The sequence below is a fragment of the Platichthys flesus genome, chromosome 16, assembly GCF_949316205.1.
Source record: "Platichthys flesus chromosome 16, fPlaFle2.1, whole genome shotgun sequence".
Classification (NCBI taxonomy): Eukaryota; Metazoa; Chordata; class Actinopteri; order Pleuronectiformes; family Pleuronectidae; genus Platichthys; species Platichthys flesus.
Window position 1 is genome coordinate 6,685,534 of NC_084960.1, and position 25,208 is coordinate 6,710,741.

Genomic DNA, 25,208 nt, shown 5'->3' on the forward strand with positions numbered 1-25,208 from the left:
TTTGTCACCTTTTTCTCCTCTTGAGATGAATGTATTCTTGTTTTTGTTTTTTTTTGCATCTGTCCCGTGTCGCCATTGCATCAACTTACTCTGTGAATTCGATTAGCGAGGGCGAGAATTTGAAATACAAGGACTGTGGGCGAGAGAGGAGCAGAGCTGAGGGCTATATCGAATCACTCACAGTTCCTAAGAGGAATAACAAATTATTGCAAAACTGCTAAAAGAAAACTTGGCAACTACATTATAATTAAATCACGTGATAAAAATAACATGCATAATAAGAACCTTGGGAAATCGCTGCTTTTCAATCATGATGTACCTGCTGGAGAACTGGCACCAAAGTGGCTTATAAATATGTCTGGTTGTTTCAGTCTGCTTTATAATCACCACACACGCCATGTAAAAATCACCCCCTGACTTTTAAACACAGGAGTCTCATGCCAACGCAGACTCTTGACTCAACAGAAAACTCAAAATACACTCTATAGTATTAAAGTACTTTGCACTTGGCAGGAGGTTATCCCTGCAGTTTGTTTTGCTAATGATTAGCTCAATGTCCTCCCGTGGAATTCCCATGGATGCGTGTCCAATCATAAGCTAAATATTCAACTTTTAATATGGTCGCTGTTGTTTTACTATGTTCACTGTTACAGTGTGTTCAGGGAGTGCAGGTGAAGAATTTAGACTGTTTATGTCTACGTCTCCATTTCCAGTGGATGAAGTAGAGAATACCCCTCAGAGGGCCCCACTTTCCCTCGCCTGCACAGAGCAGTGTTACTGTCTTGTTAATGTCAAGGGTGGAAAACAGAGCCAGAGACGGTTTAGGCTGAAACCTGATGCACTCGCACACACTCACATACACACACAGAGTACATGATCATAAATTAAGAGTGGTTGCCATGGCCTCGCACCCACTCAGCCTTTCCTCTTCTTGATCACATAGCCGACCCGTAGGTACAAAAAGCTTGTGCGAAAACATGAACAGGCACATATAACCAGCAGCTTGGACCCACTGCATAGTGTTTAATAGCTATTGGATTCCAGCTCAGGCACAAATCTCCCTCCACAACACTTGGCCTGTCACACAGAGAAGAAGTCCAAGCAACTGGACAGTTCACTTGTATCAGCCGGGGAATTAATCGGAGTGGGAAAGGCATCACCACTGGTAGGAGCTCCTCACACGTCAAACTGACACGTCAGTGATTAATGGAAGAAAATCAGTTTAGAATAACACGGCTGTGGAAACTCAATATTTAGCATGGAGTGTTACATTTATAATAATGAGCTCCATTGTGAATGTATGTGTGTCAGAGACCCACCTATGGAAGCAGCTCTCCTGGTCTCCCTGCTTCACCACTTCCCCATCCTGTTCCAACAGTTAGTCAGCAAACTGGTGCAAATCACTGCCCTCCACCTCTCCTCTGCACCTCCCACATTCCCATACCTCTGCTTGTGTCAGCCTCACCCTTTCCTCCCTCCACATACTGATTCTTTCCCATCACAAGTCCCCCCCCCGCCCCTCTTCCCTCAGTCTTCCATTGTCTCTCCCATGTGACTTTCTTTGTAATCACTCCTTTATCTTCTTCCTCCTCTCTACTGCTCCTCTGACGTTTATCTTGAAGGTTACATTGGTTTCATCCTTTTTCCAAATTCCCTCCTCCTTTGTCTCACCTCACAAAACCCTTGTTCCTTTATCCTCCGCCTGACCACTGTGTACGTCAGCAGTTCTCCCTCTGCTTGACCTTCTCTTCTGTGACAGTAATGTGCAGTTAACAGATGTTGACCAGAGGCTAGCACACCTCGGCAGGCAAGGCCGCAACAACGGTGCTTCACTTTCTTGACCTATATCAGGTCTTGTCCTGATATAGGTGCCCTTATTTCCTTCTTTGAAAACAATGCTGCCCTCATGTATTTTATTAACAAGTCGCAAATGGTAAACACACTAAGTTCTGTGGCGTAGGAAACAAGTCACCATACGACAAGGTGAATGGTAGACAGACAAATAGAGATGGAGCTGTTTGTATCCTGCATTTTAAGTCGCAGGTTTCCTGGTAAGATGCAACACGACTCTTCAGGGGCATCGTTATCCGTCATTCAGGAATATACACTGCCTTTTTGCCCAAGTCAGAGTAGTGTCAAACACTAAACTACTTGGCAAACAAACACAAAGTACTGGACCACTACTGTGGGAAACCCAGCCCTGCCAAACAATAAAAATAAATCACTTTCTCTCGAGGTAGTAAACCGTTTCAGTCCTGTGTCATGAATTTCAGTAAACTCCAGAGCCCAGGTTGAAGAGGTGTTGATACAAGATTGTCAAGCTGTGGGTGAAGTGTATTGTGTAAACTCTGTTGTTTTGACAGTGAATAAAACCAGAGCGGAGAAAGCCTCAGAAGCACCCAGTTGTAAACATCTGTATACACTGACCATTTATCAGACTAGGGGTTTTCAGTGCCCTCACTTCTTCCATGACGTCCTTCCAAACAGATGTTTACTGGCCGGTTGGAGCACGACCCAATAAAATGTTAAGACACAATGCCTGACCCTGGTGGTTCAGCAGCTGGTAGACATTTCCCCAACAAAGGGTATTCACAGACCTGACCCAGATGGAACATCAGGTATCTGAATGTCTCATGGCAAATGATCTGTGCAAAAACTTTAAATTTCTCTGCATCATCTATTGAAGCGTTAACCCGCCCTCAAATTTTTGCGGGATTTCCTTTGTGTCAGATGTAGTTATGGGATGGTTTGGATAATGTGAGTCCGTCGAGCAAAATTCATTTTAGAAATTGAAAAGCATGGAGTGAGTCATTTCACTTGCTGGGATCCTGTTTTCAATTACAGGCACAAAAGAATGTTTTTTTTTTTCTTGCTTCCAGCAGTGTCAGATTACTTTGCTCTTTGTCAGAAAATGTCCAGCAGCCTCCAAGACCACAAAAGATTTTGGAGGCTAGAAAAATGTGAAACAAAAGAAACAGGCATCAAGTGAATTTAAAAAGAAACATGGTGAAGAGGAGGAGGAAGAAAGCACGGACATAAAGACTAGAAGCAGAAAGGTAGAGGACCACTGAGGAGTGGGGATAAAAAAAAAAAATCTAAAAAAGATAAGGTCAGGAAGAGGAGGACAGAGGAAGGAGTGTTGAATGGAGGAGGGGAGGAAAGAAAAAAACTTTGTACATTTTGTGGGATTTATTCTACTTCTGGGTCATTCCTCACTATCTACACACAGGCCTCCAAACAGGGATGTAAATACAGTTAAAAAAGCAAAACATGCCCACATATGTTAGTCTTTAAAAAAAAAAGGTGCCAAAACTGCCAAGAGCTGTGAAAAACGGTACGACTGTATAGACGTGGTCAGAACCACTGAGCCATGCCTCCAATGCCCAGGGTGTTGATTTTGACTGTGTGGCGTGCATACAGGTCAGAGGTCGTGTTCCCAGTTTAGATTGGAAAGGAGCCGTGTTGGGGTTATGACAAACCAGTTGTATGACCCGTGTAAAAAAACTAACTTGAATCAGAGAGGAATCAGAAGAAAGAAAGGATTGGAAACTTGGCTCAATGGAAGTGTGTTTGGTATCTTGGAGAGTGATTCACTCATCGAATCCTAAACTTGGATCCTAAAAATGATTTCCTTTATTTAGACACTTTTAAGACTTTGTAATACTCATGGCATTTTCAGTGCATGTCTGGAGCTCCATGTCAAACACACATTAGTGGATTAATCCAGTAAATGGGCTGTTTGCCTCTTTGCTCTGGTCTAAAATGTTTTTATGGGCCCTCTTTAAAAGCATTGGCTCTTTTTGTTCTTTATTTACATTCCCGCACAGGACAAAGCTGGTTCACAGTTGAGTCCTTCAGACGACTGAGCTGCTTGAGAGGCTTATTCTGTGGTAAAATTAAAAGGAATTAAAGTTTCTGGGAGGTCTGGGCAATGAGTCTCACACGGTTCATTTCTCATAAGATGAGGAGATGCTGCAAAGACAACTGAGAAAGATTGTGCAGAAAGAATAAAGTCCATGTGGCCATTAAATTACTTTGAACTGGGGTTCCAGCACAGCCCTCCAGCACAGAATCGATTAAATACCATGGACCACTTGGGTTTGCAACAGACCCAGGGGAGGGACATGTATAAACACTTGTGCATACACAGACAAACACTTTTTTCCCACCCTTTGACAGTGAATCCCTTAATAAAAGGGGGAAATTGGAGTGGTGGCAGTGCAAACATGTCTGTTGTGTTATTAAAGTCAGAGTGTTTGTGCAGCAAGGCCCAGTTCCCAGAGTCCCCATCATTCAGCTCTCGGGAGAAATGTGCCCTTTGACCCTTGCAGAACCAACTCGCTCATCATGTCACCTGGCATTGGCTAACATGTGTGTGTGTGTGTGTGCGCACTGCATATCTTCTATTTAATAAGTATGCCTCTACAGTTTTGTGTATTTGTTAAGGCGTGTAGTATACCTTATCCCTCTGTAGCTACAAACAAGTGTTACTCAATCTCTTGCATTTTTTACTCCAATCTTGGACATGTAGACGCAAAGTGTCAAGATAGGTCCATGTCAGTGCAAGCTGCTTAAGAAGCTTGTGTTACTTTGCAGACAGATGAGAAATGTTGGTAAATTACAGTAATGATTGTAGAAGCCCACAGGTTTGTCTAGACTGCCAGAGGAATTTGTTCGGTCTCCACATTGCGGTGGTGTACAACAGAGCTGTTGTCTTTCCAAGCTCCTTTTAACATGCAGCTCACAATGAACATATTTCAAAGTCGAATGCTTATATTACGAAAGAAGAGCATTTATGGACGGTGTGATCCGTGGCTCATTTATATTTGTAGTTTAGTATCTAGTTAGGACTGCAGTTCTACCACAATACAACCGTCCTCACATAAGTGTGCAATTGACTACATTAAGCTTTTCACAACAATATCCTCACCCAAAGCAACGGCTAAACATTAACCCCTTAAAGTGTTCACACAAACACTAAATGAATCAAGAAGTGGACAATTTTCTGAGGCTCTTTGCAAAAATCACTTAGCATGCTGTTATCTGCCAGCGGCTCCCTCACAGGAGCTGCTGGTCAGTGGTGGCGAGCCAGTGCAGTTCTTTATCTTAGCGTTCAGGTCAAACTTTATCAGTGAATCGGTGTGCTGACAGCGGGTGTGGGTCCACAGGGCCAGAGGGCTCAGGAATCTGACCTCTGTCCACACGCATACCTCACCTCGGGGGCAACAGCCAGAAGCTTTCAAAGTCATAAAACAAGATTTTCTTAATTTGTCTAGAACTGTCAGTGTGACTCATGGCAGGTGTGTGTGGCTGTGAGTATAACACATCCAATATTTTTTAAATGACTCAAGATGAGGGGGAAGGCTCAATGTTCATACTTAAGTCAGTGTGTCGTTAGTTACAGGTTACAGTGCTTTAATGCTTGGTTGATTTTACCTAACTAAAGGAGCATGCTGTCTAACCAGATCAGGATGTTAATTCTTATGAGGGCAATGGTGTGTCGGTGTTGGGAAGTGGGCTGGGTTGAGGTCCCCAAGGCCACTCATAAAATGTTCACTGCATGTGTGAAGGTGTACAAGTACATGTCCATCATTCCATTAGTAATGTAACCAGGAGTCCTTACAGAGTCTTTGACATTCCCCACAATCTGTGTGTGTGTGTGAGCCTCTCACTCTGGTCCTCCCCAGGCTTCAGCATTTATGGACTGTGACTGACGCACATACAAAGCTCAACCATACGATAGTAGACAGTACTTTAAGTAGAATTCACCACTGACTAAGTTCATTTATTAGGTCTCAATATCAGTTGGATATAATTTGGCACACCATATTCCACATTTAATTCAGTTTAAATTTCAGTCCGTTATAAGGGCCTCCTCATCACCAAACGTCAGCTTTGAAATCTTCGATAGTCCTCATAGTATTCATAGACATCAGTCAAGACACATGGAAATGGAAATTTGTGAAAATGTGGAGAAAGCCTTTAATTGAAAATATGGATCTGATTCAGATAGAAAAACACCAAAATTGACTTGGTCCTTAAGTTTTGTGGTAATCTATCCAGTAGTTTTTGTGAAATCCTGCTGACTAATTAAGAAACAAATGGAGATGAAAACATATCCTCCTTGGCAGGGGTAATAAACACTGTCACTTCACACTGCAGCACGTTAGCAGCTGCATCGGCTTTGTAGTCCTTGGCATATTTTACACAAAAGGACTTTATATCCAAATTCCAATACGTAATTTGACACTGCATACATTACCATCTAAAATAAGTTCAATTCCTCACACAAAGTTGTTTTAGACTGTAGTTACCAAATCAGAGTATGCCCTGGAATTCAAATTTATGAATTTTACAAAAAAATGTAAGTTGTCATGCACATACTAACAAACTTGTAGAGCGTGTCAAGTTACAGAGCTGAAACCTTATCAATTATACTTTACGCAGCTGTAGCATGCATGAAATAGTTTGCATATCACGGTTGTGATTCTGAACTCCACAATAGAGACATAATCTTACTGCTGCGCCGACTCTCAAAATGCAGACACAAGATCCAGAAGGTAACGATGACCTTTTCAGCGTCCCGTCAAGCACTGGTGAAAGGCCACTGTCTGTTCTCGCTTGGCATTACACAGGGGCCACAACAGAGCTCCTTTCAGCAACTCCGTTTAAGAAAGTGTGTGTGTGTGTGTGTGTGTGTGTGCACATGCTTCTGAGGCAAACCAGAGGCTTGTGACACTCTGAGAAGGTGGAGGATGGTTGCTGTTTTCCATCGGTTGGAGATTGTCAGAGAGCTGTGCCATGTGCCCCCTCACACACACACAACAAAACCTGGATGACACAACCTTCCAGTTTCAGCCATAGGCTACCCAGAATCCACCACAACCACAAAATGACAGAGACTAATCAGAAAGGAGACTAAAGTGAAGCTGGACAGTGTCAACAAAACATTTCCAACGACACAAAAAAAAAGAACAGCCTTTGATTTTGGTCAAGTTTGATCCATAATGTTTTCCACTGGAAAAGAACAAGGACCACTTTCCACCAATTACGTGGATTACTTTAGTTTCCAAAGCAGACAGAACTAAAAGGTCCCTTCTGCAAAACACGCACACACGCGCACACGCATGCACGCACGCACACACAAACACACCTGGTGATGCATCAATATCAGAAACAGCAGAACACACAATGTGAACTTAAACTGAATAGGAGCTGAAACATGATGGCAGATCCCTTTGTGTATATAGATTACAAACTTGCCACCGAGCAGACACACACACACAACATTTAGGACACGGAAATCAGAGGGAATGTAAAACCTTAATGGTAATTACACACACGGAAACAATATGCAAATAACAGAGCAACTGAAAAATTCCCTCTGATACCGGAACTCAATTAATTAAACAAAACTGTTAAAAAATTTACAGGAGCAGATAAACACTTATTAACTTATGGACTCAGTCAGGTATGAGAGCCATGGAGAAGATATTTATAATGTAAAGTATGTGAAAACCACAGATGATCAAAGCTCTTCTTCCACTGGAAGAACAGACATGCAAGGGAAAAAAAAATGAGAAAAAACATTTGCTTCCTCTTGTTTTGTTTTCTTGCAAAACCCATAGGCACGCACACACACGCTCGTCCAGAATGCAAAACACTCACCGTGTGTAAAGTATGTGTCGTCCCCTGCCGAAGTTCAGCAAGTGTGTATGCACTCCCTGTGAAAGAGGCCAAACTCTGCAGTGGCTCTGGAGGCTCCCTGCTTGTCCCTCCCACCCATGTCTGTCATGTGACAGCTTGCAAGGGAACAAGACACTCCCACTTCCTTCCAAAATCCCCACCACCCCCCCTTCCTCACAAAGTAAAAACCCCAAAATGAAGAAGAGGGAAAATCGAGCACAGTATTTGTCTGTGGAAGAGTTTGAAGGGAACGTTTAAAAGAAGGCAGAGATTGTGTGTGTGTGTGTATCTGCACTGAGACTGACTTCTAGCTTCAGGCCGGCTGAATGTCCCTCTCCTAAACTCCCAGGATTATTTACAACCGTAATCTAATTACCTGGCCTGACCCCCCCATCTCCTCTCCAGGCTCTGCATTCATCACATCCCACTCATTCCTCGCACACAGACCTGAGACACATCACATCAAACCCTTTGTCAGAACGCTCAGAATAATCATTCTATTCTCATGATACTAATAAATGCGTTGTTTATGGAAAAGCTCATGGTATTATGCAACATATTCGATTTCAAAATCATGAGTATAAGGAAAGGTTTCATGTTTCCGGTATTGTCATGCACTGCAGAGTGAGCATAGGACGTGTAAGAGATTTGTTCTTTCCCAAAGTGTTACAAAGTTGGGGGTAGAGGTATTGCATAATTCCATCACAACCTGTTTTAAAATATTTCTGTCATGATGTAAAATGTATATTTACTATCACTATAAAGCCATGATCAATTACAGAGCCACCCCGGTAAGAGTCACAATACAAGTAAATAAAGTAACCAGGTTTTCCAGCATCCTTGATTTATCCACACATTGGGGAATATATATAAATCTATATAAAATGTCTTCACGGGGGGGCAGCCAAAGATAGGAATAACAGTTTACTCAACATGAACAACTAAAACAATTAAAACTTAAGTGTCTCGTCTGATGCAGATTTTTTTAGGCGTCACTTATATTTTAAGACCTGAGAGCCAAGTTCTTGGAGTATGTATATTTGTGTGATTAAAGAGGAGAGGAAACAGCTGTCTCCAGCCTCACAGGAAGTGTAATTATACACCAGTACAAGGCTGAAGAGCGACCTAACAGCCACGTGAACAGAAACGCACACAGGGCAGCACCTGCATTCCTCGAGATTAAGGGTCATATTCCTGAAAAAAGAAAACAGGCACAACAATGGATTTGTCAAATTTTATCTGCACATAGGATAAACCCTTCTCTTTTGAGCGCATGTCTCCTCTGTTTTACAAAATGCCAGATAAAGACTGTTTCGGTGCCTTTAAATTAGAGGTGTTCTGTAATCCAAGGAAGGTATCGGCCAAATTCATTGGCATGACACAAAAATACTGTATTTATGAATACAAAACACAGTAAATCGGCTGCATTTCCCTATTTTAACCACATTCACTCATCCGTACTTCGCTCCTATAAGCTGCACTTGTTCTACCAGACAAGACCTCCTGAGCCTCAGCTGCAACACACAAGCAGTGGGCCTTGTGAGTGTGATCGCACTAGGTTTGACCTAATATGGAGCTAAAAATAAACCTTTTTTGCACTTACTCTTACAAATTGGGAAATTGCACATTTTCCCTAACTAAGGGCCCCCCCCCCCTTTCAAACCTTTCAGTCCAAGCCTCCTGTTTTCATCTCCCTTCTCTCTGAAATTCAACTTTCAGTAAAAAGCAATGGTTTAAACTGAACGTACTTATGATGTTATAGACTGGTGCTAAAATGTAGATAAAACACAGGAGGCATCAGTGGATTTAAAGGCTGACAGATTGAGTTTTTCTGGTTTTTAAATCACCTCAGCTCCAGTTCTGTGAACTCAACAGCAGGTCCCCAGTGCAGTCATAATCCGGACATGACCATAGGAGAATACACTTACTGCTACTTCTCGTCTTTACAGTCCCAGAGATAAAACAAGAAAGACTGAGACAAAGAAAGGAAACTTGCCTGTTTCATTCAAGGCAAAACAATTGAGACCCAGATTTAGTCATGTGATTTTGACGATGTGTCATGAAATTGTTTCTTTCTCAGTAAAAATGAGAACAGCCTTGTGTAAATTAAATCTCTTGCCAACGCTGAGCTCTAAACACACACTTTTCCTCATGACTGCCTCTGTGGAGCCTCTCTCACTCCTAATGTTTCACTAAAAAAAACTTTGAGTTACCCTTTACTTTGAACTACCAAACGTGTAAAACGCACCACTGACAGCCAACCTACCTAACTTACAGCAAGCTTGAACTTTGTCCGTGTCAACTTTCAAACAAAAGGCATTTTCAGACGTGAAATGTCTAAGGAATAGTTCCTGGACATTTTACGGAGTTTGCTTTTCACATATGAAGAACGCAGCTGGAAGAGACTCATTTAAAACAAGAAAATGTCTGGAACTTTCAAGCAAGGAGTGGCGTCTGGATAGAGCATTCAAGAGGCAGGACATAAGGTATAAATTCCACTGCAGAAAACACAAAACTCTTTGTGTGCAGCACATTGCCACCAATGTCGGAGCTTTTCACTGAAAGCTCTGAAGTCCTGTTGTCTTAACAAGATGACATATTCTTCGATGTCTTCTAACGTGCATCTTTTTCATCTTGAGATATATTTCATACTTGAGAGCTTCTCTGTCCGTCGCTTATAAGAAACATGCACATTTAATTTTCTGGACATTTTCCTGCTTCAGAGTTCAGTGAATTTCTGAGAACAACTCATGAAAGGTGACACACAACTTTACAGATGTTGATATATTAAGATAAACCGTAAGATAAAAATGATTTCCACTCCCTCCCCTTCGAAGCTTCTTCCTGAAGCTACCGACTCCTGATTGAACCCGGCAGTGTGAGCACACCATCATTTGTTTGAGCCGACATAACTTGGCTTGTTCCTTTGTAACAGAGTTGCTGCCCTGCTGGGGACATGGCCTTTTCGGATAAAAAAGATCTTCATTTTGAGGAGACAGGGGGATGTGGTGACAGAGAGCCAATGGCAGGGGCTGATGTTTCTGGAGCCAAAATGGTGTCATATATTGGCGGGCGGAGTATAGGGCTGCCTGGCTGACCCCCGACAGTGTTCCTAACAGCTGTCCAAGGTCTTTTATAACACCGAAACAAGATGGATAGCATAGTAGCCTGAGTCACTGGGTGCATTGGATTTAATGCAACAGTGGCTAGTCTTTTTCCTCAACAGAAAACACACAGTGAAGGGAATGCTATGTATTACTATTTGCATAAAGTAACTTATAAAAAAATACCTGTGAATTTCCTAAAAAGTATCAGTGAATCTTTGGCTGCGCTGCCTGTTGAGGATATTTTGGAGTTCAACAAGAACACAAACAATCCAAACACAGCAATGAGAGCATTGTTACACAGCATCTCGTGTGGGGATGATCTAAAGCTGCATTTACAAAAGATGTGGGTGGTTACGGCAAACTAACTAAATGTTTCCTTTGTGTGTTCGGACTCCCTTTCTGTCCTGACCAACACAAAAGGCTCTATTACAGGATATCAAAAGAAACCTGTGTGTGTGTGTGTCACATGAATCCAGTTCTGCTCTGGGAAAATCTGAAATACTTGGTTGGTTTGGAGGATACATAGTAAACAGCTAAAAGAGACACTGTAGCTGCTCTGAAAACAGCTGCTGCAGTCTGTGTGTGTACAGACAGCTGATCTGTGCTTCCGCAAGTCTCTGAACTATAATGAGCTTTAAAAGGCAGCACTGACAAAGCTTTAACAAGCCTGAGGCCAAGTGACCTTCCAGGTGAGCAAGGACAACTACCTGTGTGATAGCATCTCCTGCTGGTCGCTGGGAGAGTTGCAGGCTGAAACAACTATTCCATGTTCCACTGCAGATCATTAGAGACATAGAATTCAACATGCCATTGAAATCTAGTCATCAGCTTTGAAGAACAGTATCAATATTGCCATTTATATAAAGATTTTTCCAATTGTGAAAGTATCATTTTATAGGAGTGTCTTAGAAATGTTTATGCCATTCACACTGAATCTTGACTAATTAAAAATAAGGAAAAAATTCACAAATACAATTAGGAAGTGATTGATGAAGGGGGTTTTTCAAAAATATCAAGCAGAGGCACCACACGTACATTTCCGTTCCATTCATTGAACACAAAAGATTTGATCCCCAATTAAACAGGAAGTAATGTGTTTAAGGGGGTAAAGTCAGACTCAACTTTCTCAAACCATGATTTCTGCAACTATTTAGCTTAAAAAAAAAAAAAGATACAATTCAACAAATAACTTTCAATACAAACAATCAGCGTTCGTATCATCACAAGTACATTACAGGTACAACCCAAACTGTGTTACCACGAACAGAAGTTGCTATGCTGGTTTCGCTTCCAGGAAATAACAAAAGGGGAGTTGGGACTCTCACACTAATGCAGATCATATACCTAGCGACTGCAAACGAAGGCAGGTGAGTACTCTAATTCTCTAATCACTACATTTTGATTTAGTTTTCACCGAATATTTATTCGAGGCATTTATCCCAGTCTTCTTTGTAATGGAGTTCACTATTTTTTTCTCCTTTTATTAAATTGTTTTTCTCTATTGAATTACATAATTTGTTAAGTCGGTGATGCTACACTTGGTCATTCTTTGTTGATAGCTTTTTTGTGTCACAGGAATACATTAATTTACACATTACCAAAACATTATTTCCAAATTTCAGCAAAAACAGATACACAATCCTTAATCCACTTTATATCCCTGAAACATTCACCTAATTTGTTCCATTTCCTGTGAAAAAATGTCGAACTGTGATTATTTAAAATCATACAGGTGATTTACCAAAATATATATATATAGTGATTATTGTGTGTTATTTCTCAAGTGATACACACATTATTTTATACAGTTTGATCAGAGGCATAAATATAATGTTGTTATCACCTCTCCGTCAGGACAAGTCATCCTTTTTTCTATAACTTATAACAATAGACACCCATATGAACACTGAAACCAGTTTTACTAGTAATCGTTCCTTATCAGAAATACATTCTTGATGCAGCAGTCATTTCAGTATGGACTCCACCCTTTGTTAACTACTCCTCTCCCATTGGAATACTATAGAAAGAAAACATAGGGCTCATATTATAGTCAGTTAAACTTTGTGTGTTTTCAAGTAGAATAAAGATCTTCCTAATAAAACCTAAGCCCTTTGTGCATTAATAAATACATAGATTATCTTCTTTCCACTACTTTCAGACATATGTCTCTCACCCCGTCTTTAAGTCTGTGGCTCAAATCTCGAGAAACCTTCATCTTATTGCCTTCCCACTTGGCTGGTTTTCTTGTTAAGAGCCCAGGGAACTGCAGCGTTGAATTTTACGATTTGCACAATGTGTTCAATATCAATAAACTGTTAATAAAGAGACGGTCAGTGCTCTGCAGCAGCAGCGGCTGGGACCATCAATTTAGGTCAAGGTTGTTCGTACAGAGTCGAGCTTCACCGATCTTGAAAAAAAACAGGTGAGCAGCTCTTTGTGCAACAGCAGCTGGTCTTTACTTACCACAGCTTTATTACTGCAGGTCAATTTACAGTTTCAGAATGAAATCTACAACCTGCATCACCACAGGCTAAACAAACATCACATTCCAAACAGGCAGGTTGAGAACTGCACTAGTAAAAATTATCTTTCTAGTGTAAAGACAAATTTTTGCTCCCGAGTAAAGGTTGTGGTTTCAATCTCTTTTATGAGGAGAGAATGACAAACATTCGATAAACAGAAAATAATTATCTAAATCTGAGGAAATGTGTTGTACCTCCTTGCATAACCATTATATCAATATATTCAACCTTTATTGTATTGCTATTGCCCACCATGCCAAGCCTTCCTTGATATATTTTTCTTTATCATTACAGGATGATGAGGATGTCAGGCAGAGTCATGAGTTGCTTTGCAGCTCTGTTCCTTGCACTGGCATCTGTGTCAGCTGTAGAAAGACTCAATTCAATTAATGATTTGAAGAAAATCAACTTTGGTCAATCTGTGCCCAAACACACTCTTCTACTTCTCCACTGGTTTGCCAACGTAGTTGAAATCGACAGCAACAACATCATACGGTTGACCTTTGATCCAAACAATGAAGATTTTGGATCGCATCATTATGGCAACTTTGAGGGGATGCTGGAGCCAACTCCTTATGGTTACAAGTACTACACTGTTGGCAATCTCCTTCTAGACGAACGTAAACAACTTCCAGATTATGTCACTCATCCCCGGACAGAGTATGAGGGAAGAAACTGGGACCGGATCGTGTTCAGAGTCAGGCTGCAGAACACAGGATGGCAAACTTTGCAACAGATAGATCAAGTGTACATCACACAGCATTATGGGATCCCTGGAAATACGACATATGATCCTGAACATACCTATGAGATCACGACTAACCTCCTGAGACAGATCCGAGAGTTTTCTGTGAGCGCAAACCAGTCACGGAGGATTCTCAGAAATCGCTATGGAAGTAACACTAGTGATTTACAGTTAAAAGAAATCAGAAACACATGGGGGAACCTTGCTTGTCTTGGACTGCTGTTGTTTATTGTGATCCATGAAAGGTACAACTTTGACCAACAAAGGGCCAGCCTTCAGAATGAGATAAAAGGAGGAGGAAATGAGGTTGTGACACGACTTGACATTCCTGATTACAACTTCCAAGGCCCCAGACTAAATCATGGGAATGATGACACAAGGTTTTTTCTCATTTTAGTGGTTATATGTTTATTTGTCTTGGCAGTGCTTTTTAGAGGTTAGAAAAGATGACAAGAAATGAGAAAGCTGTTTACAAACCAAACGTTTCAGCTTATTACTTTTTTTTATAAAATTATATTTATCTTCACAAAAGAAATAAAAGACGAAAAATACAATACTTTTAAGATGATTGGGAATCAAGCAGTTAAGAATGATCAGTGGACCTGGATAAGGGCTATTTCTAAAAGCTAGTATATGCTTTGTTTTGCTTTCATGTTTATTTAAATGATGCTACATTATTTTCTTAACACTGTTCAGGTAAATATTGAGATAGAGGTTGTGTTCATGGACCAAATACTGAAAAATCACAGAGAGTCTCCAGTGTGTCACTTCAGGTCAGCACTAATTGAGGCTAAAGTACCAACGTAAAAACTATCTGAGTACATGATCTTCACAAAGTGTAGACATCAGTTAAAGACAGTGGTGTAATGTTAATTCAGATTAAGACATGCATATTCAAATTTAATTTGTAAGAATCTTACTTTCCTGGGAAAATTACATAACAAAAGATTAAGGACATGTTTTACATTTATTAGACCAAGACGTTTGGTCCAAGGAGTTCTACTTACAAAAAAAAATTTCACATTTAATTATAGTACACACTCTTCTTTAAAAAGACTATTTTTGTACACAGTAACGCATTATACTGGTCTTAACGCTTCTAGCTTAATTCATATTCAATGTCATGCTCCAGCACGTCTTATCCAATAGTGGTGACTCACTGTTCTTTCATATGTGTTTCCTAGAGATGAAAAGAAAGTAAATAGATCTGATGCATATATGAGAACCACAAGTGAAAGGATCTTTGGCATGTTAAGCATTGATAATGTATTAGCATTAAACAAATAGATGTATATTTTACACATGGTTTTGTACTTTTGCTACAATGTTGTAAATGGGGTGTTGATGGAATACATGCTGCTGTTTGTTTTGTGTGTAAATAAAAGGTTTAAAAGACAACACATTTGTCCATATCCTCCTTCCACTTCCTCAATTAGTCAAAGTGTGGTAGAACCGTGGTCAACAGAAAGACATTTTTATTTCTGACACAATATGAGATCACACAGATATAGCATAAGAACCCCTTCATCAACACAAAATCTGAAATGACTTATGGAATAATAACACTTTACAGAATCATTCCTCTGATAATAAAAAGCACAAATAAAGAGCTTCTACATTTTGGGTTCAACAACCCCGACAAAACACTGACAGACTAAACAGATTCTTTTCAAAAGGATATTTGATCCAAGCTGCAGTACCTTCTGCAACCACCAGCAACAGATAAGTTATTGGTTTCACTTCTTAGGAAACAGGAAGGAGTTATAACGGCTCACACAGACAGACAACAATTCCCTATCAGCAGCACACTAACAAAGGTGGGTGCTCTTATTTTCTGATCACTATTTCCTTGATTTACCTCGGTTTTCTTTCAATATGATTGTTGAAGCAATTTTAAGTTCTGTACCTGCAGGTTTCTACACTGAAAAATTACTCAGAAGTCCAGAAGTTGTAATGCGTCCTCCTTGTGTCTTATATATGTCGAAAACAAGTAGACGGCATCAGGGCTGCCTGTACTTCCACTTTAACACTGCAGTGAACAAATGGCAATCGGAAAATGAAAAAATTTGATTCACACAGGTGTGCAGCTCTTTGTGCAACAGCAGCTGGTCTTTACTTACCACAGCTTTATTACTGCAGGTCAATTTACAGTTTCAGAATGAAATCTACAACCTGCATCACCACAGGCTAAACAAACATCACATTCCAAACAGGCAGGTTGAGAACTGCACTAGTAAAAATTATCTTTCTAGTGTAAAGACAAATTTTTGCTCCCGAGTAAAGGTTGTGGTTTCAATCTCTTTTATGAGGAGAGAATGACAAACATTCGATAAACAGAAAATAATTATCTAAATCTGAGGAAATGTGTTGTACCTCCTTGCATAACCATTATATCAATATATTCAACCTTTATTGTATTGCTATTGCCCACCATGCCAAGCCTTCCTTGATATATTTTTCTTTATCATTACAGGATGATGAGGATGTCAGGCAGAGTCATGAGTTGCTTTGCAGCTCTGTTCCTTGCACTGGCATCTGTGTCAGCTGTAGAAAGACTCAATTCAATTAATGATTTGAAGAAAATCAACTTTGGTCAATCTGTGCCCAAACACACTCTTCTACTTCTCCACTGGTTTGCCAACGTAGTTGAAATCGACAGCAACAACATCATACGGTTGACCTTTGATCCAAACAATGAAGATTTTGGATCGCATCATTATGGCAACTTTGAGGGGATGCTGGAGCCAACTCCTTATGGTTACAAGTACTACACTGTTGGCAATCTCCTTCTAGACGAACGTAAACAACTTCCAGATTATGTCACTCATCCCCGGACAGAGTATGAGGGAAGAAACTGGGACCGGATCGTGTTCAGAGTCAGGCTGCAGAACACAGGATGGCAAACTTTGCAACAGATAGATCAAGTGTACATCACACAGCATTATGGGATCCCTGGAAATACGACATATGATCCTGAACATACCTATGAGATCACGACTAACCTCCTGAGACAGATCCGAGAGTTTTCTGTGAGCGCAAACCAGTCACGGAGGATTCTCAGAAATCGCTATGGAAGTAACACTAGTGATTTACAGTTAAAAGAAATCAGAAACACATGGGGGAACCTTGCTTGTCTTGGACTGCTGTTGTTTATTGTGATCCATGAAAGGTACAACTTTGACCAACAAAGGGCCAGCCTTCAGAATGAGATAAAAGGAGGAGGAAATGAGGTTGTGACACGACTTGACATTCCTGATTACAACTTCCAAGGCCCCAGACTAAATCATGGGAATGATGACACAAGGTTTTTTCTCATTTTAGTGGTTATATGTTTATTTGTCTTGGCAGTGCTTTTTAGAGGTTAGAAAAGATGACAAGAAATGAGAAAGCTGTTTACAAACCAAACGTTTCAGCTTATTACTTTTTTTTATAAAATTATATTTATCTTCACAAAAGAAATAAAAGACGAAAAATACAATACTTTTAAGATGATTGGGAATCAAGCAGTTAAGAATGATCAGTGGACCTGGATAAGGGCTATTTCTAAAAGCTAGTATATGCTTTGTTTTGCTTTCATGTTTATTTAAATGATGCTACATTATTTTCTTAACACTGTTCAGGTAAATATTGAGATAGAGGTTGTGTTCATGGACCAAATACTGAAAAATCACAGAGAGTCTCCAGTGTGTCACTTCAGGTCAGCACTAATTGAGGCTAAAGTACCAACGTAAAAACTATCTGAGTACATGATCTTCACAAAGTGTAGACATCAGTTAAAGACAGTGGTGTAATGTTAATTCAGATTAAGACATGCATATTCAAATTTAATTTGTAAGAATCTTACTTTCCTGGGAAAATTACATAACAAAAGATTAAGGACATGTTTTACATTTATTAGACCAAGACGTTTGGTCCAAGGAGTTCTACTTACAAAAAAAAATTTCACATTTAATTATAGTACACACTCTTCTTTAAAAAGACTATTTTTGTACACAGTAACGCATTATACTGGTCTTAACGCTTCTAGCTTAATTCATATTCAATGTCATGCTCCAGCACGTCTTATCCAATAGTGGTGACTCACTGTTCTTTCATATGTGTTTCCTAGAGATGAAAAGAAAGTAAATAGATCTGATGCATATATGAGAACCACAAGTGAAAGGATCTTTGGCATGTTAAGCATTGATAATGTATTAGCATTAAACAAATAGATGTATATTTTACACATGGTTTTGTACTTTTGCTACAATGTTGTAAATGGGGTGTTGATGGAATACATGCTGCTGTTTGTTTTGTGTGTAAATAAAAGGTTTAAAAGACAACACATTTGTCCATATCCTCCTTCCACTTCCTCAATTAGTCAAAGTGTGGTAGAACCGTGGTCAACAGAAAGACATTTTTATTTCTGACACAATATGAGATCACACAGATATAGCATAAGAACCCCTTCATCAACACAAAATCTGAAATGACTTATGGAATAATAACACTTTACAGAATCATTCCTCTGATAATAAAAAGCACAAATAAAGAGCTTCTACATTTTGGGTTCAACAACCCCGACAAAACACTGACAGACTAAACAGATTCTTTTCAAAAGGATATTTGATCCAAGCTGCAGTACCTTCTGCAACCACCAGCAACAGATAAGTTATTGGTTTCACTTCTTAGGAAACAGGAAGGAGTTATAACGGCTCACACAGACAGACAACAATTCCCTATCAGCAGCACACTAACAAAGGTGGGTGCTCTTATTTTCTGATCACTATTTCCTTGATTTACCTCGGTTTTCTTTCAATATGATTGTTGAAGCAATTTTAAGTTCTGTACCTGCAGGTTTCTACACTGAAAAATTACTCAGAAGTCCAGAAGTTGTAATGCGTCCTCCTTGTGTCTTATATATGTCGAAAACAAGTAGACGGCATCAGGGCTGCCTGTACTTCCACTTTAACACTGCAGTGAACAAATGGCAATCGGAAAATGAAAAAATTTGATTCACACAGGTGTGCAGCTCTTTGTGCAACAGCAGCTGGTCTTTACTTACCGCAGCTTAATTACGGCAGGTCGATTTTACAGTTTCAGAATGAAAGCTGCAACCAGCAACACCACAGGCTAAGCAAACAACACATTCCAAACAGGCAGGTTAAGAACGGGAACAGACTCGTAAAAATAATTTAGATTTATCGATAGTTAGAAATACATGTATGGATTGATAATATGGGGCGATAAGGCAAAAAAAATTGGCTAAGGTTATCGATAATTATTAGCCTGACGTTGTCAGACTCACAATTCTAGTCAGAATGTGAGTCTGAGACCGCTCCATTGGGCTTTCATTATGGGGCGTGTTTCAACTGACCAGGAAGTAAAATTCCTCTTCGCTCAATTGGATAGACCTACAACCAATCAGAGCAACGTAGTATGTGACGTATGCTAAGCAACGCATTGTGAGTTATTTACTAACCCGGGTTCACACCGGACGCTTCAGCGCAGCGCCAAGCCTTAAATAACAGCTGGCTCCCATCCAGTCCCGTGTTAAAACTTTGTGCCGCTCACACCGGAGGCTGAAGCACCGCGAGGCAGCCTTGGCGCAGCGCGGTGCTTCAGCCTCCGGTGTGACCGGCACAAAGCCGTGCAGCGATCTACTGGATCAACGGGTGATATTATTAGTGCTGCCCGGCGGTTCAGCGTCGCTTCAGTGTCCGTTGTGAACAGCCAAGCGCCGGGGCGATAGGGATTAGTGTGTTGCTTTGGCGTCGCCTCCACGTTCTCTGTTCCTCTTTCAAAATGAATGCGCTATCGATGTCTTCTAAAACAGACTCAATGGCAGCATCTACACATCTCAGCTCGCCAGCGACAGGCATGTTTGTTGAAAACGAATTAAACCCAAGGGCACTGTGATGACGTGGTTGATTACGTTACCGTTGATCATCTGTCAATCATCGTATAAAGCCCGCCCTGACAATCTGATTGGCCCGGTCCTGGCATAATTTTTTCCCCAATGGAGTGGATCCAGACCGAACTGCCCGACCAAAAATGTTGTGGGCGGGGCTAAGTTCGTCTGGCATCCAGGCTAGATAATTATCATATTAAATGTCATGTTATTAATTTTAAATGTAAAAACTGATTTTTCCTCCCGCGTGACGGTTGTGGTTTACATCTCTTTTATGAGGAGAGAATGACAAACATTTGATTAACAGCAAATAATTATCTGAGGAAGACTAATTATGTATTATACCTCCTTACACAATGCATAACTATTATATCAATATATTCAACCTTTATTGTATTGCTATTGTTGTATTGCCCACCATGCCAAGCCTTCCTTGATATATTTTTCTTTATCATTACAGGATGATGAGGAGGTCAGGAAGAGTCATGATTTGTTTTGCAGCTCTGATCCTTGCACTGGCATCGGTGTCAGCTGTAGAAAGACTCAATTCAATTAATGATTAATTAATGCCACCCCCACAAGTCCCCTTAAGGTCAAATGCATCAAATAACAGAAAAACTCAGATATTAGTCCACTTAATATGCCAGATTATTTCCTACAAACTCCATAAATATCTGGGGAATGTGCAAAAATAGCAAGAAAATCCCTATTTTGCGTCGCACAAGAAAGTGGTTTAAAAAATCCTGGAACTGGCTCTTAAGAACAAAAAGTCTCATCCATCAACTAGTTTAGCAGTTTTGTGTAATACAGTTAACAAAAACTTACGGGCGAAAACCTAATCTCTTCACTTAGGGTAAATAAGGCTTTACAACAAACAAGTGCAGCCATGAGAAACTAATCTACGATAATCATACTAGGTAATAATAAGCCAGGCTTCATTAGAAACCCTTTAGTCCAAAAGACACTGTGTCAGATACCTGGACATGCCAGTTATCTTCAACACAAAATGTGTAATGATTTATGGAATAATTACACTTTACAGAATCATTCCACTGATAATTAAAAGCACAAATAATCAGCTTTTGCATGTTGTGTTCAACAACCCCGAAAAACACTGACAGACTAAAAATAATATTTTCAAAGGACGCCTGATCCAAGCTGCAGTCCCTTCTGCAACCACCAGCAACAGATTAGTTAGGTTTCATTTCTAAGGAAACAGGAAAGGGAGTTCGAACAGCTCACACACAGACAGACACAGACAGACACGATTCCCTAACAGCAACACACTAACAAAGGTAAGTGGTCTTATTTTCAGATCACTATTTCCTTGATTTACCTCGGTTTTCCTCTCAATATTATTGATGAAGCAATTTTAAGTTCTCTACCTGCAGGTTTCTACACTGAAAAATGACTCAGGTGAACCATATTTAAAAAGGGCAGCTGAAAGTTTGTTCTGTTGAGTGAATTTGGAGAGATTTGCAATGTGCTTAGTCAGCGTTCTTAGAATTTGTTTTGTTATCGCTATTTACAAAAAATATGATCATAGTTCCTTGTTTATATTATGTTATAAGTTTACTGAGTTGATTCCATCCACTCCTTTAGTTTCTGTAATATGGCAAATTCCCCCCAAGTGGGACTAATAAAAGGATCATCTTATCCTCTTACATATAATATTTCCAAATTAAGCAACAACGCACACACATCCAATTTGCAGCCTTTAATGTCCCCCCCCCCCCCTCCCCAGAGGAAATCAAGTTTTAAATGTGTCCCCCGTGTGTCCTTTATATGTTGAAATAAGTAGTCGGCATCAGGACTGCCTGTACTTCCACTTTAACACTGCAGTGACCATATGCAAATCAGAAAGAAACAATTTTGATTCACACAGGTGAACAGCTCTATAATATGCAACAGCAGCTGGTCTTTACTTAACATAGCTCAATTCGTGCAGGTCATTTTACAGTTTCAGAATGAAAGCTGCAACCTATGGAGGACCATACATGACTTCAGTATAAATAAATAAATGTATAAATAAATACCGAAATAAATATGTTAACAGCAGTGTCGAAATAAATGTCTTAAATATATTTGCACATTTATTTATTCCCTGATTTATTTATTTTTCGATTTCAGTGTCCTTATGCTAATGAGAAAGGCCGGCTTAATCTCAGTCTCGAGCAGGATTGGTAAGACATTTATTTAGACATTCCTGTTATTAACGTAATTATTTATTTATTTCTGTATTTATTAATAACTTAATTTATACTTAAGTCATGTATGGTCCTCCTTAGCAACCAGCATCACCACAGGCTAAGCAAACAACACATTCCAAACAGGCAGGATGAGAACGGGAACTGCTCTAGTAAAAATAATCTTTCGATGTATCCCTAGTTACAAATACATGTATGGATTGATACTGTGGGGTGATCTGGCAAAAAAAAAATTGGCCAAGGTTATCGATTATTATCATATTAAATGTCATGTTATTAATTTGAAGTGTAAAGACTGATTTTTGCTCCCGAGTGAAGGTTGTGGTTTCAAACTCTGTTATGAGGAGAGAATGACAAACATTTGATAAACAAAAAATTATCTAAATCTGAGGAAGACCAATTATGTGTTATACCTCCTTACACAATGCATAATTATACCAATATATTCAACCTTTATTGTATTGCTATTGTTGTGTTGTCAACCATACCCACTGCCCAGCCTTCATTGATATATTTTATCATTACAGGGTGATGAGGATGTCAGGAAGATTCATGAGTTGCTGTGCAGCTCTGTTCCTTGCACTGGCATCTGTGTCAGCTGTAGAAAGACTCAATTCAATTAATGATTTGAAGAAAATCTACTTTGGTCAATCTTTGCCCAAACACACTCTTCTACTTCTCCACTGGTTTGCCAACGTAGTTGAAATCAACAGCAACAACATCATACTGTTGACCTTTGATCCAAACAATGAAGATTTTGGATCGCATCATTATGGCAACTATGAGGGGATACTGCCTCAGAGTCACAGGTACTACACTGTTGGCAATCTCCTTCTAGACAGACGTAACCAACTTCCAAATTATGTCGCCCAGCCAAAGGAAGCGTATGTGGGAGGAAACCGGGACCGGATCGTGTTTAGTGTCAGACAGCAGAACATAGGATGGCAAACTTTGCAACAGATAGATCGAGTGTACATCACACAGCATTATGGGCACCATGGAAGTACGACATATGATCCTGAACATACCTATGAGATCACGAATAACCTCCTGAGAACAATCCGAGAGTTTTCTGGGGGAGCAATCCAGTCACTGAGGACTCTCAGAAATCGCTATGGAAGTAACACTAGTGACTTCCAGTTAACAGAAATCAGAAACATATGGGGGAACCTTGCTTGTCTTGGACTGCTGTTGTTTTTTGTGATCGGGGAAAGGCACTACTTTTACCAACAACAAAGTGCCCACCTTCAGAGTGGGTCAACAGGAGGAAACAATTTTCTTCTCATTTTCCTGTTGTTTTTTGTCTTTGCCATTCTTGGTTCACTCTGGCTTTTCCGTGGTATGGGAAGATAAAAAAAGAAAATTAAACATACAATACGCAATATTACTTTTAAGATGATTGAGAATCAAGCAGTTAGGACTGATCAGTGGACCTGGATAAGGGCTAATTCTAAAAGCTGGTGTATGCTTTGTTTTGCTTTCATGTTTATCTAAATGGGTGCTACATTATTTTCTTAACACTGTTCTGGTAAATATTGAGATAGAGGTTTTGTGTCTCCAGTGTGTCACTTCAGGTCAGCACTCATTTAGGCTAAAGTACCAACATAAAATCTATCTGATCAGTACATGATCTTCACAAAGTGTCGACATCAGTTAAAGACAGTGGTCTAATGTTAATTCAGATTAAGACCTGCATATAGAAATTTAATTTGTAAGAATCTTACATTCCTGGGGAAATTACATAACAAAAGATTAAGGACATGTTTTACATTTCTTAGACCAAGAAGTGTGGTCCAAGGAGTTTCTTACAAAACAAAACCCACATTTAATTACAGCACAAACTCTTCTTTAAAATAACTATTTTTGTACACATTAAAGCATTATACTGGTCTTAACGCTTCAGGCTTAATTCATATTCAATGTCATGCTCCAGCACGTCTTATCCAATAGTGGTGACTCACTGTTCTTTCATGTGTTTCCTAGAGATGAAGAGAAAGTAAATAGCTCTGATGCATAGATGAAAACGACAAGTGAAAGGATCTATGGCGTGCTAAGCATAGCTCACATTGATAATGTATTAGCATAACAAAAAACAAAAAAGAGATGTATATTTTACACATGGTTTTGTATTCTTGCTACAATATTGTAAATGGGGTGTTGATTGAATACTTGCTGCTGTTTGTTTGGTGTGTAAATAAAAGGTTTTGAAGACAACACATTTGTCCATCTCCTCCTTGCACTTCCTCAATTAGCCAACAAGTGGAGAACAGTGGTCTACAGAAAGCAGTTTGTTTCTGACACAATATGAGATCACACAGAAATAGAAGACCCCCACTGCTTATTCAGTGTGGATGAATTAATTTACTTATTCAACATATGGGTTAAACTCCAAACAAACATTAAAAACATCACATCCTCCTTTGGTTCCTTTGGTTGTGCTTAAGCCAGTTTAAAATCTAATTCAGCTGAGGTAACTGGATCAGTTTGTGTTAAGGATATTCACCATGAACCGTTTAACTTTTGTTTAAAAAGAAAGTCATGGTACAAATAAGACAGGAAATGTTTAATAGTGGCCATCAGTGAAAATTACATTGACACTTAAACTTGAGTAAAGATAAAGTATGTAGACACAGATTTAGAATGAAACTTAATAGAGAGCGTGTCCCAACCAAGGCCCACAAGTGCCCTTAAGGTATAATGCTTCAAATTACCAGAAACTCAGATATCAGTCCCCTTAATATGCCAGATTATTTCCTCCAAGATCTGTGAATTATCTGGGAAATGGACAAAAATGCCCTATATTTCTAAAAAAAGTTTTAAAAAATCCTGGAACTGGTTCCTACGAACAAAAAGTCTCATCCTTCAACCAGTTTAAACAGGTTGTGTAATACGGTTGACAATAAAAACAGACGGGCGAAAACATAATCTCCTCAGTTGAGGTAAATAAGGCTTTACAACAAACAAGTACTGCCATAAGATACTTATCTGTGATAATCATACTAGGTAATAAGCCAGAAACCTTTTAGTCCAAAGGGCATACTGTGTCAGATA

General features: G+C 39.7%; 1 protein-coding gene and 2 long non-coding RNA genes across 8 annotated transcripts in view; 2 read left to right on the plus strand and 1 right to left on the minus strand.

Annotated features, from left to right (window-relative positions):
- LOC133971534 (septin-9-like) overlaps positions 1-25,208 on the minus strand; it is a 74,818-nt gene that overhangs the window by 9,174 nt on the left and 40,436 nt on the right. The window contains exon 1 of one of the 5 annotated variants that reach the window (XM_062408940.1): positions 7,669-7,761. The exons of the other annotated variants lie outside the window; for them this stretch is intronic. The gene's annotated coding sequence lies outside the window, so the exon portion shown is untranslated. Of the gene's footprint in view, positions 1-7,668; positions 7,762-25,208 lie in introns of those variants that run through there. 5 annotated transcript variants of the gene reach the window in all.
- Positions 15,755-18,382, plus strand: LOC133971537 (uncharacterized). The gene is made up of 2 exons (XR_009924388.1): positions 15,755-15,877; positions 16,534-18,382. It is a non-coding gene; the product is annotated as an uncharacterized LOC133971537 (long non-coding RNA).
- LOC133971536 (uncharacterized) lies at positions 18,698-24,371 on the plus strand. 2 transcript variants are annotated; one of them, XR_009924387.1, is made up of 4 exons: positions 18,698-18,801; positions 20,411-21,245; positions 22,081-22,133; positions 22,685-24,371. It is a non-coding gene; the product is annotated as an uncharacterized LOC133971536 (long non-coding RNA). The 2 variants fall into 2 exon arrangements; XR_009924386.1 differs by lacking the exon at positions 22,081-22,133 and having other exon boundaries at positions 18,700-18,801.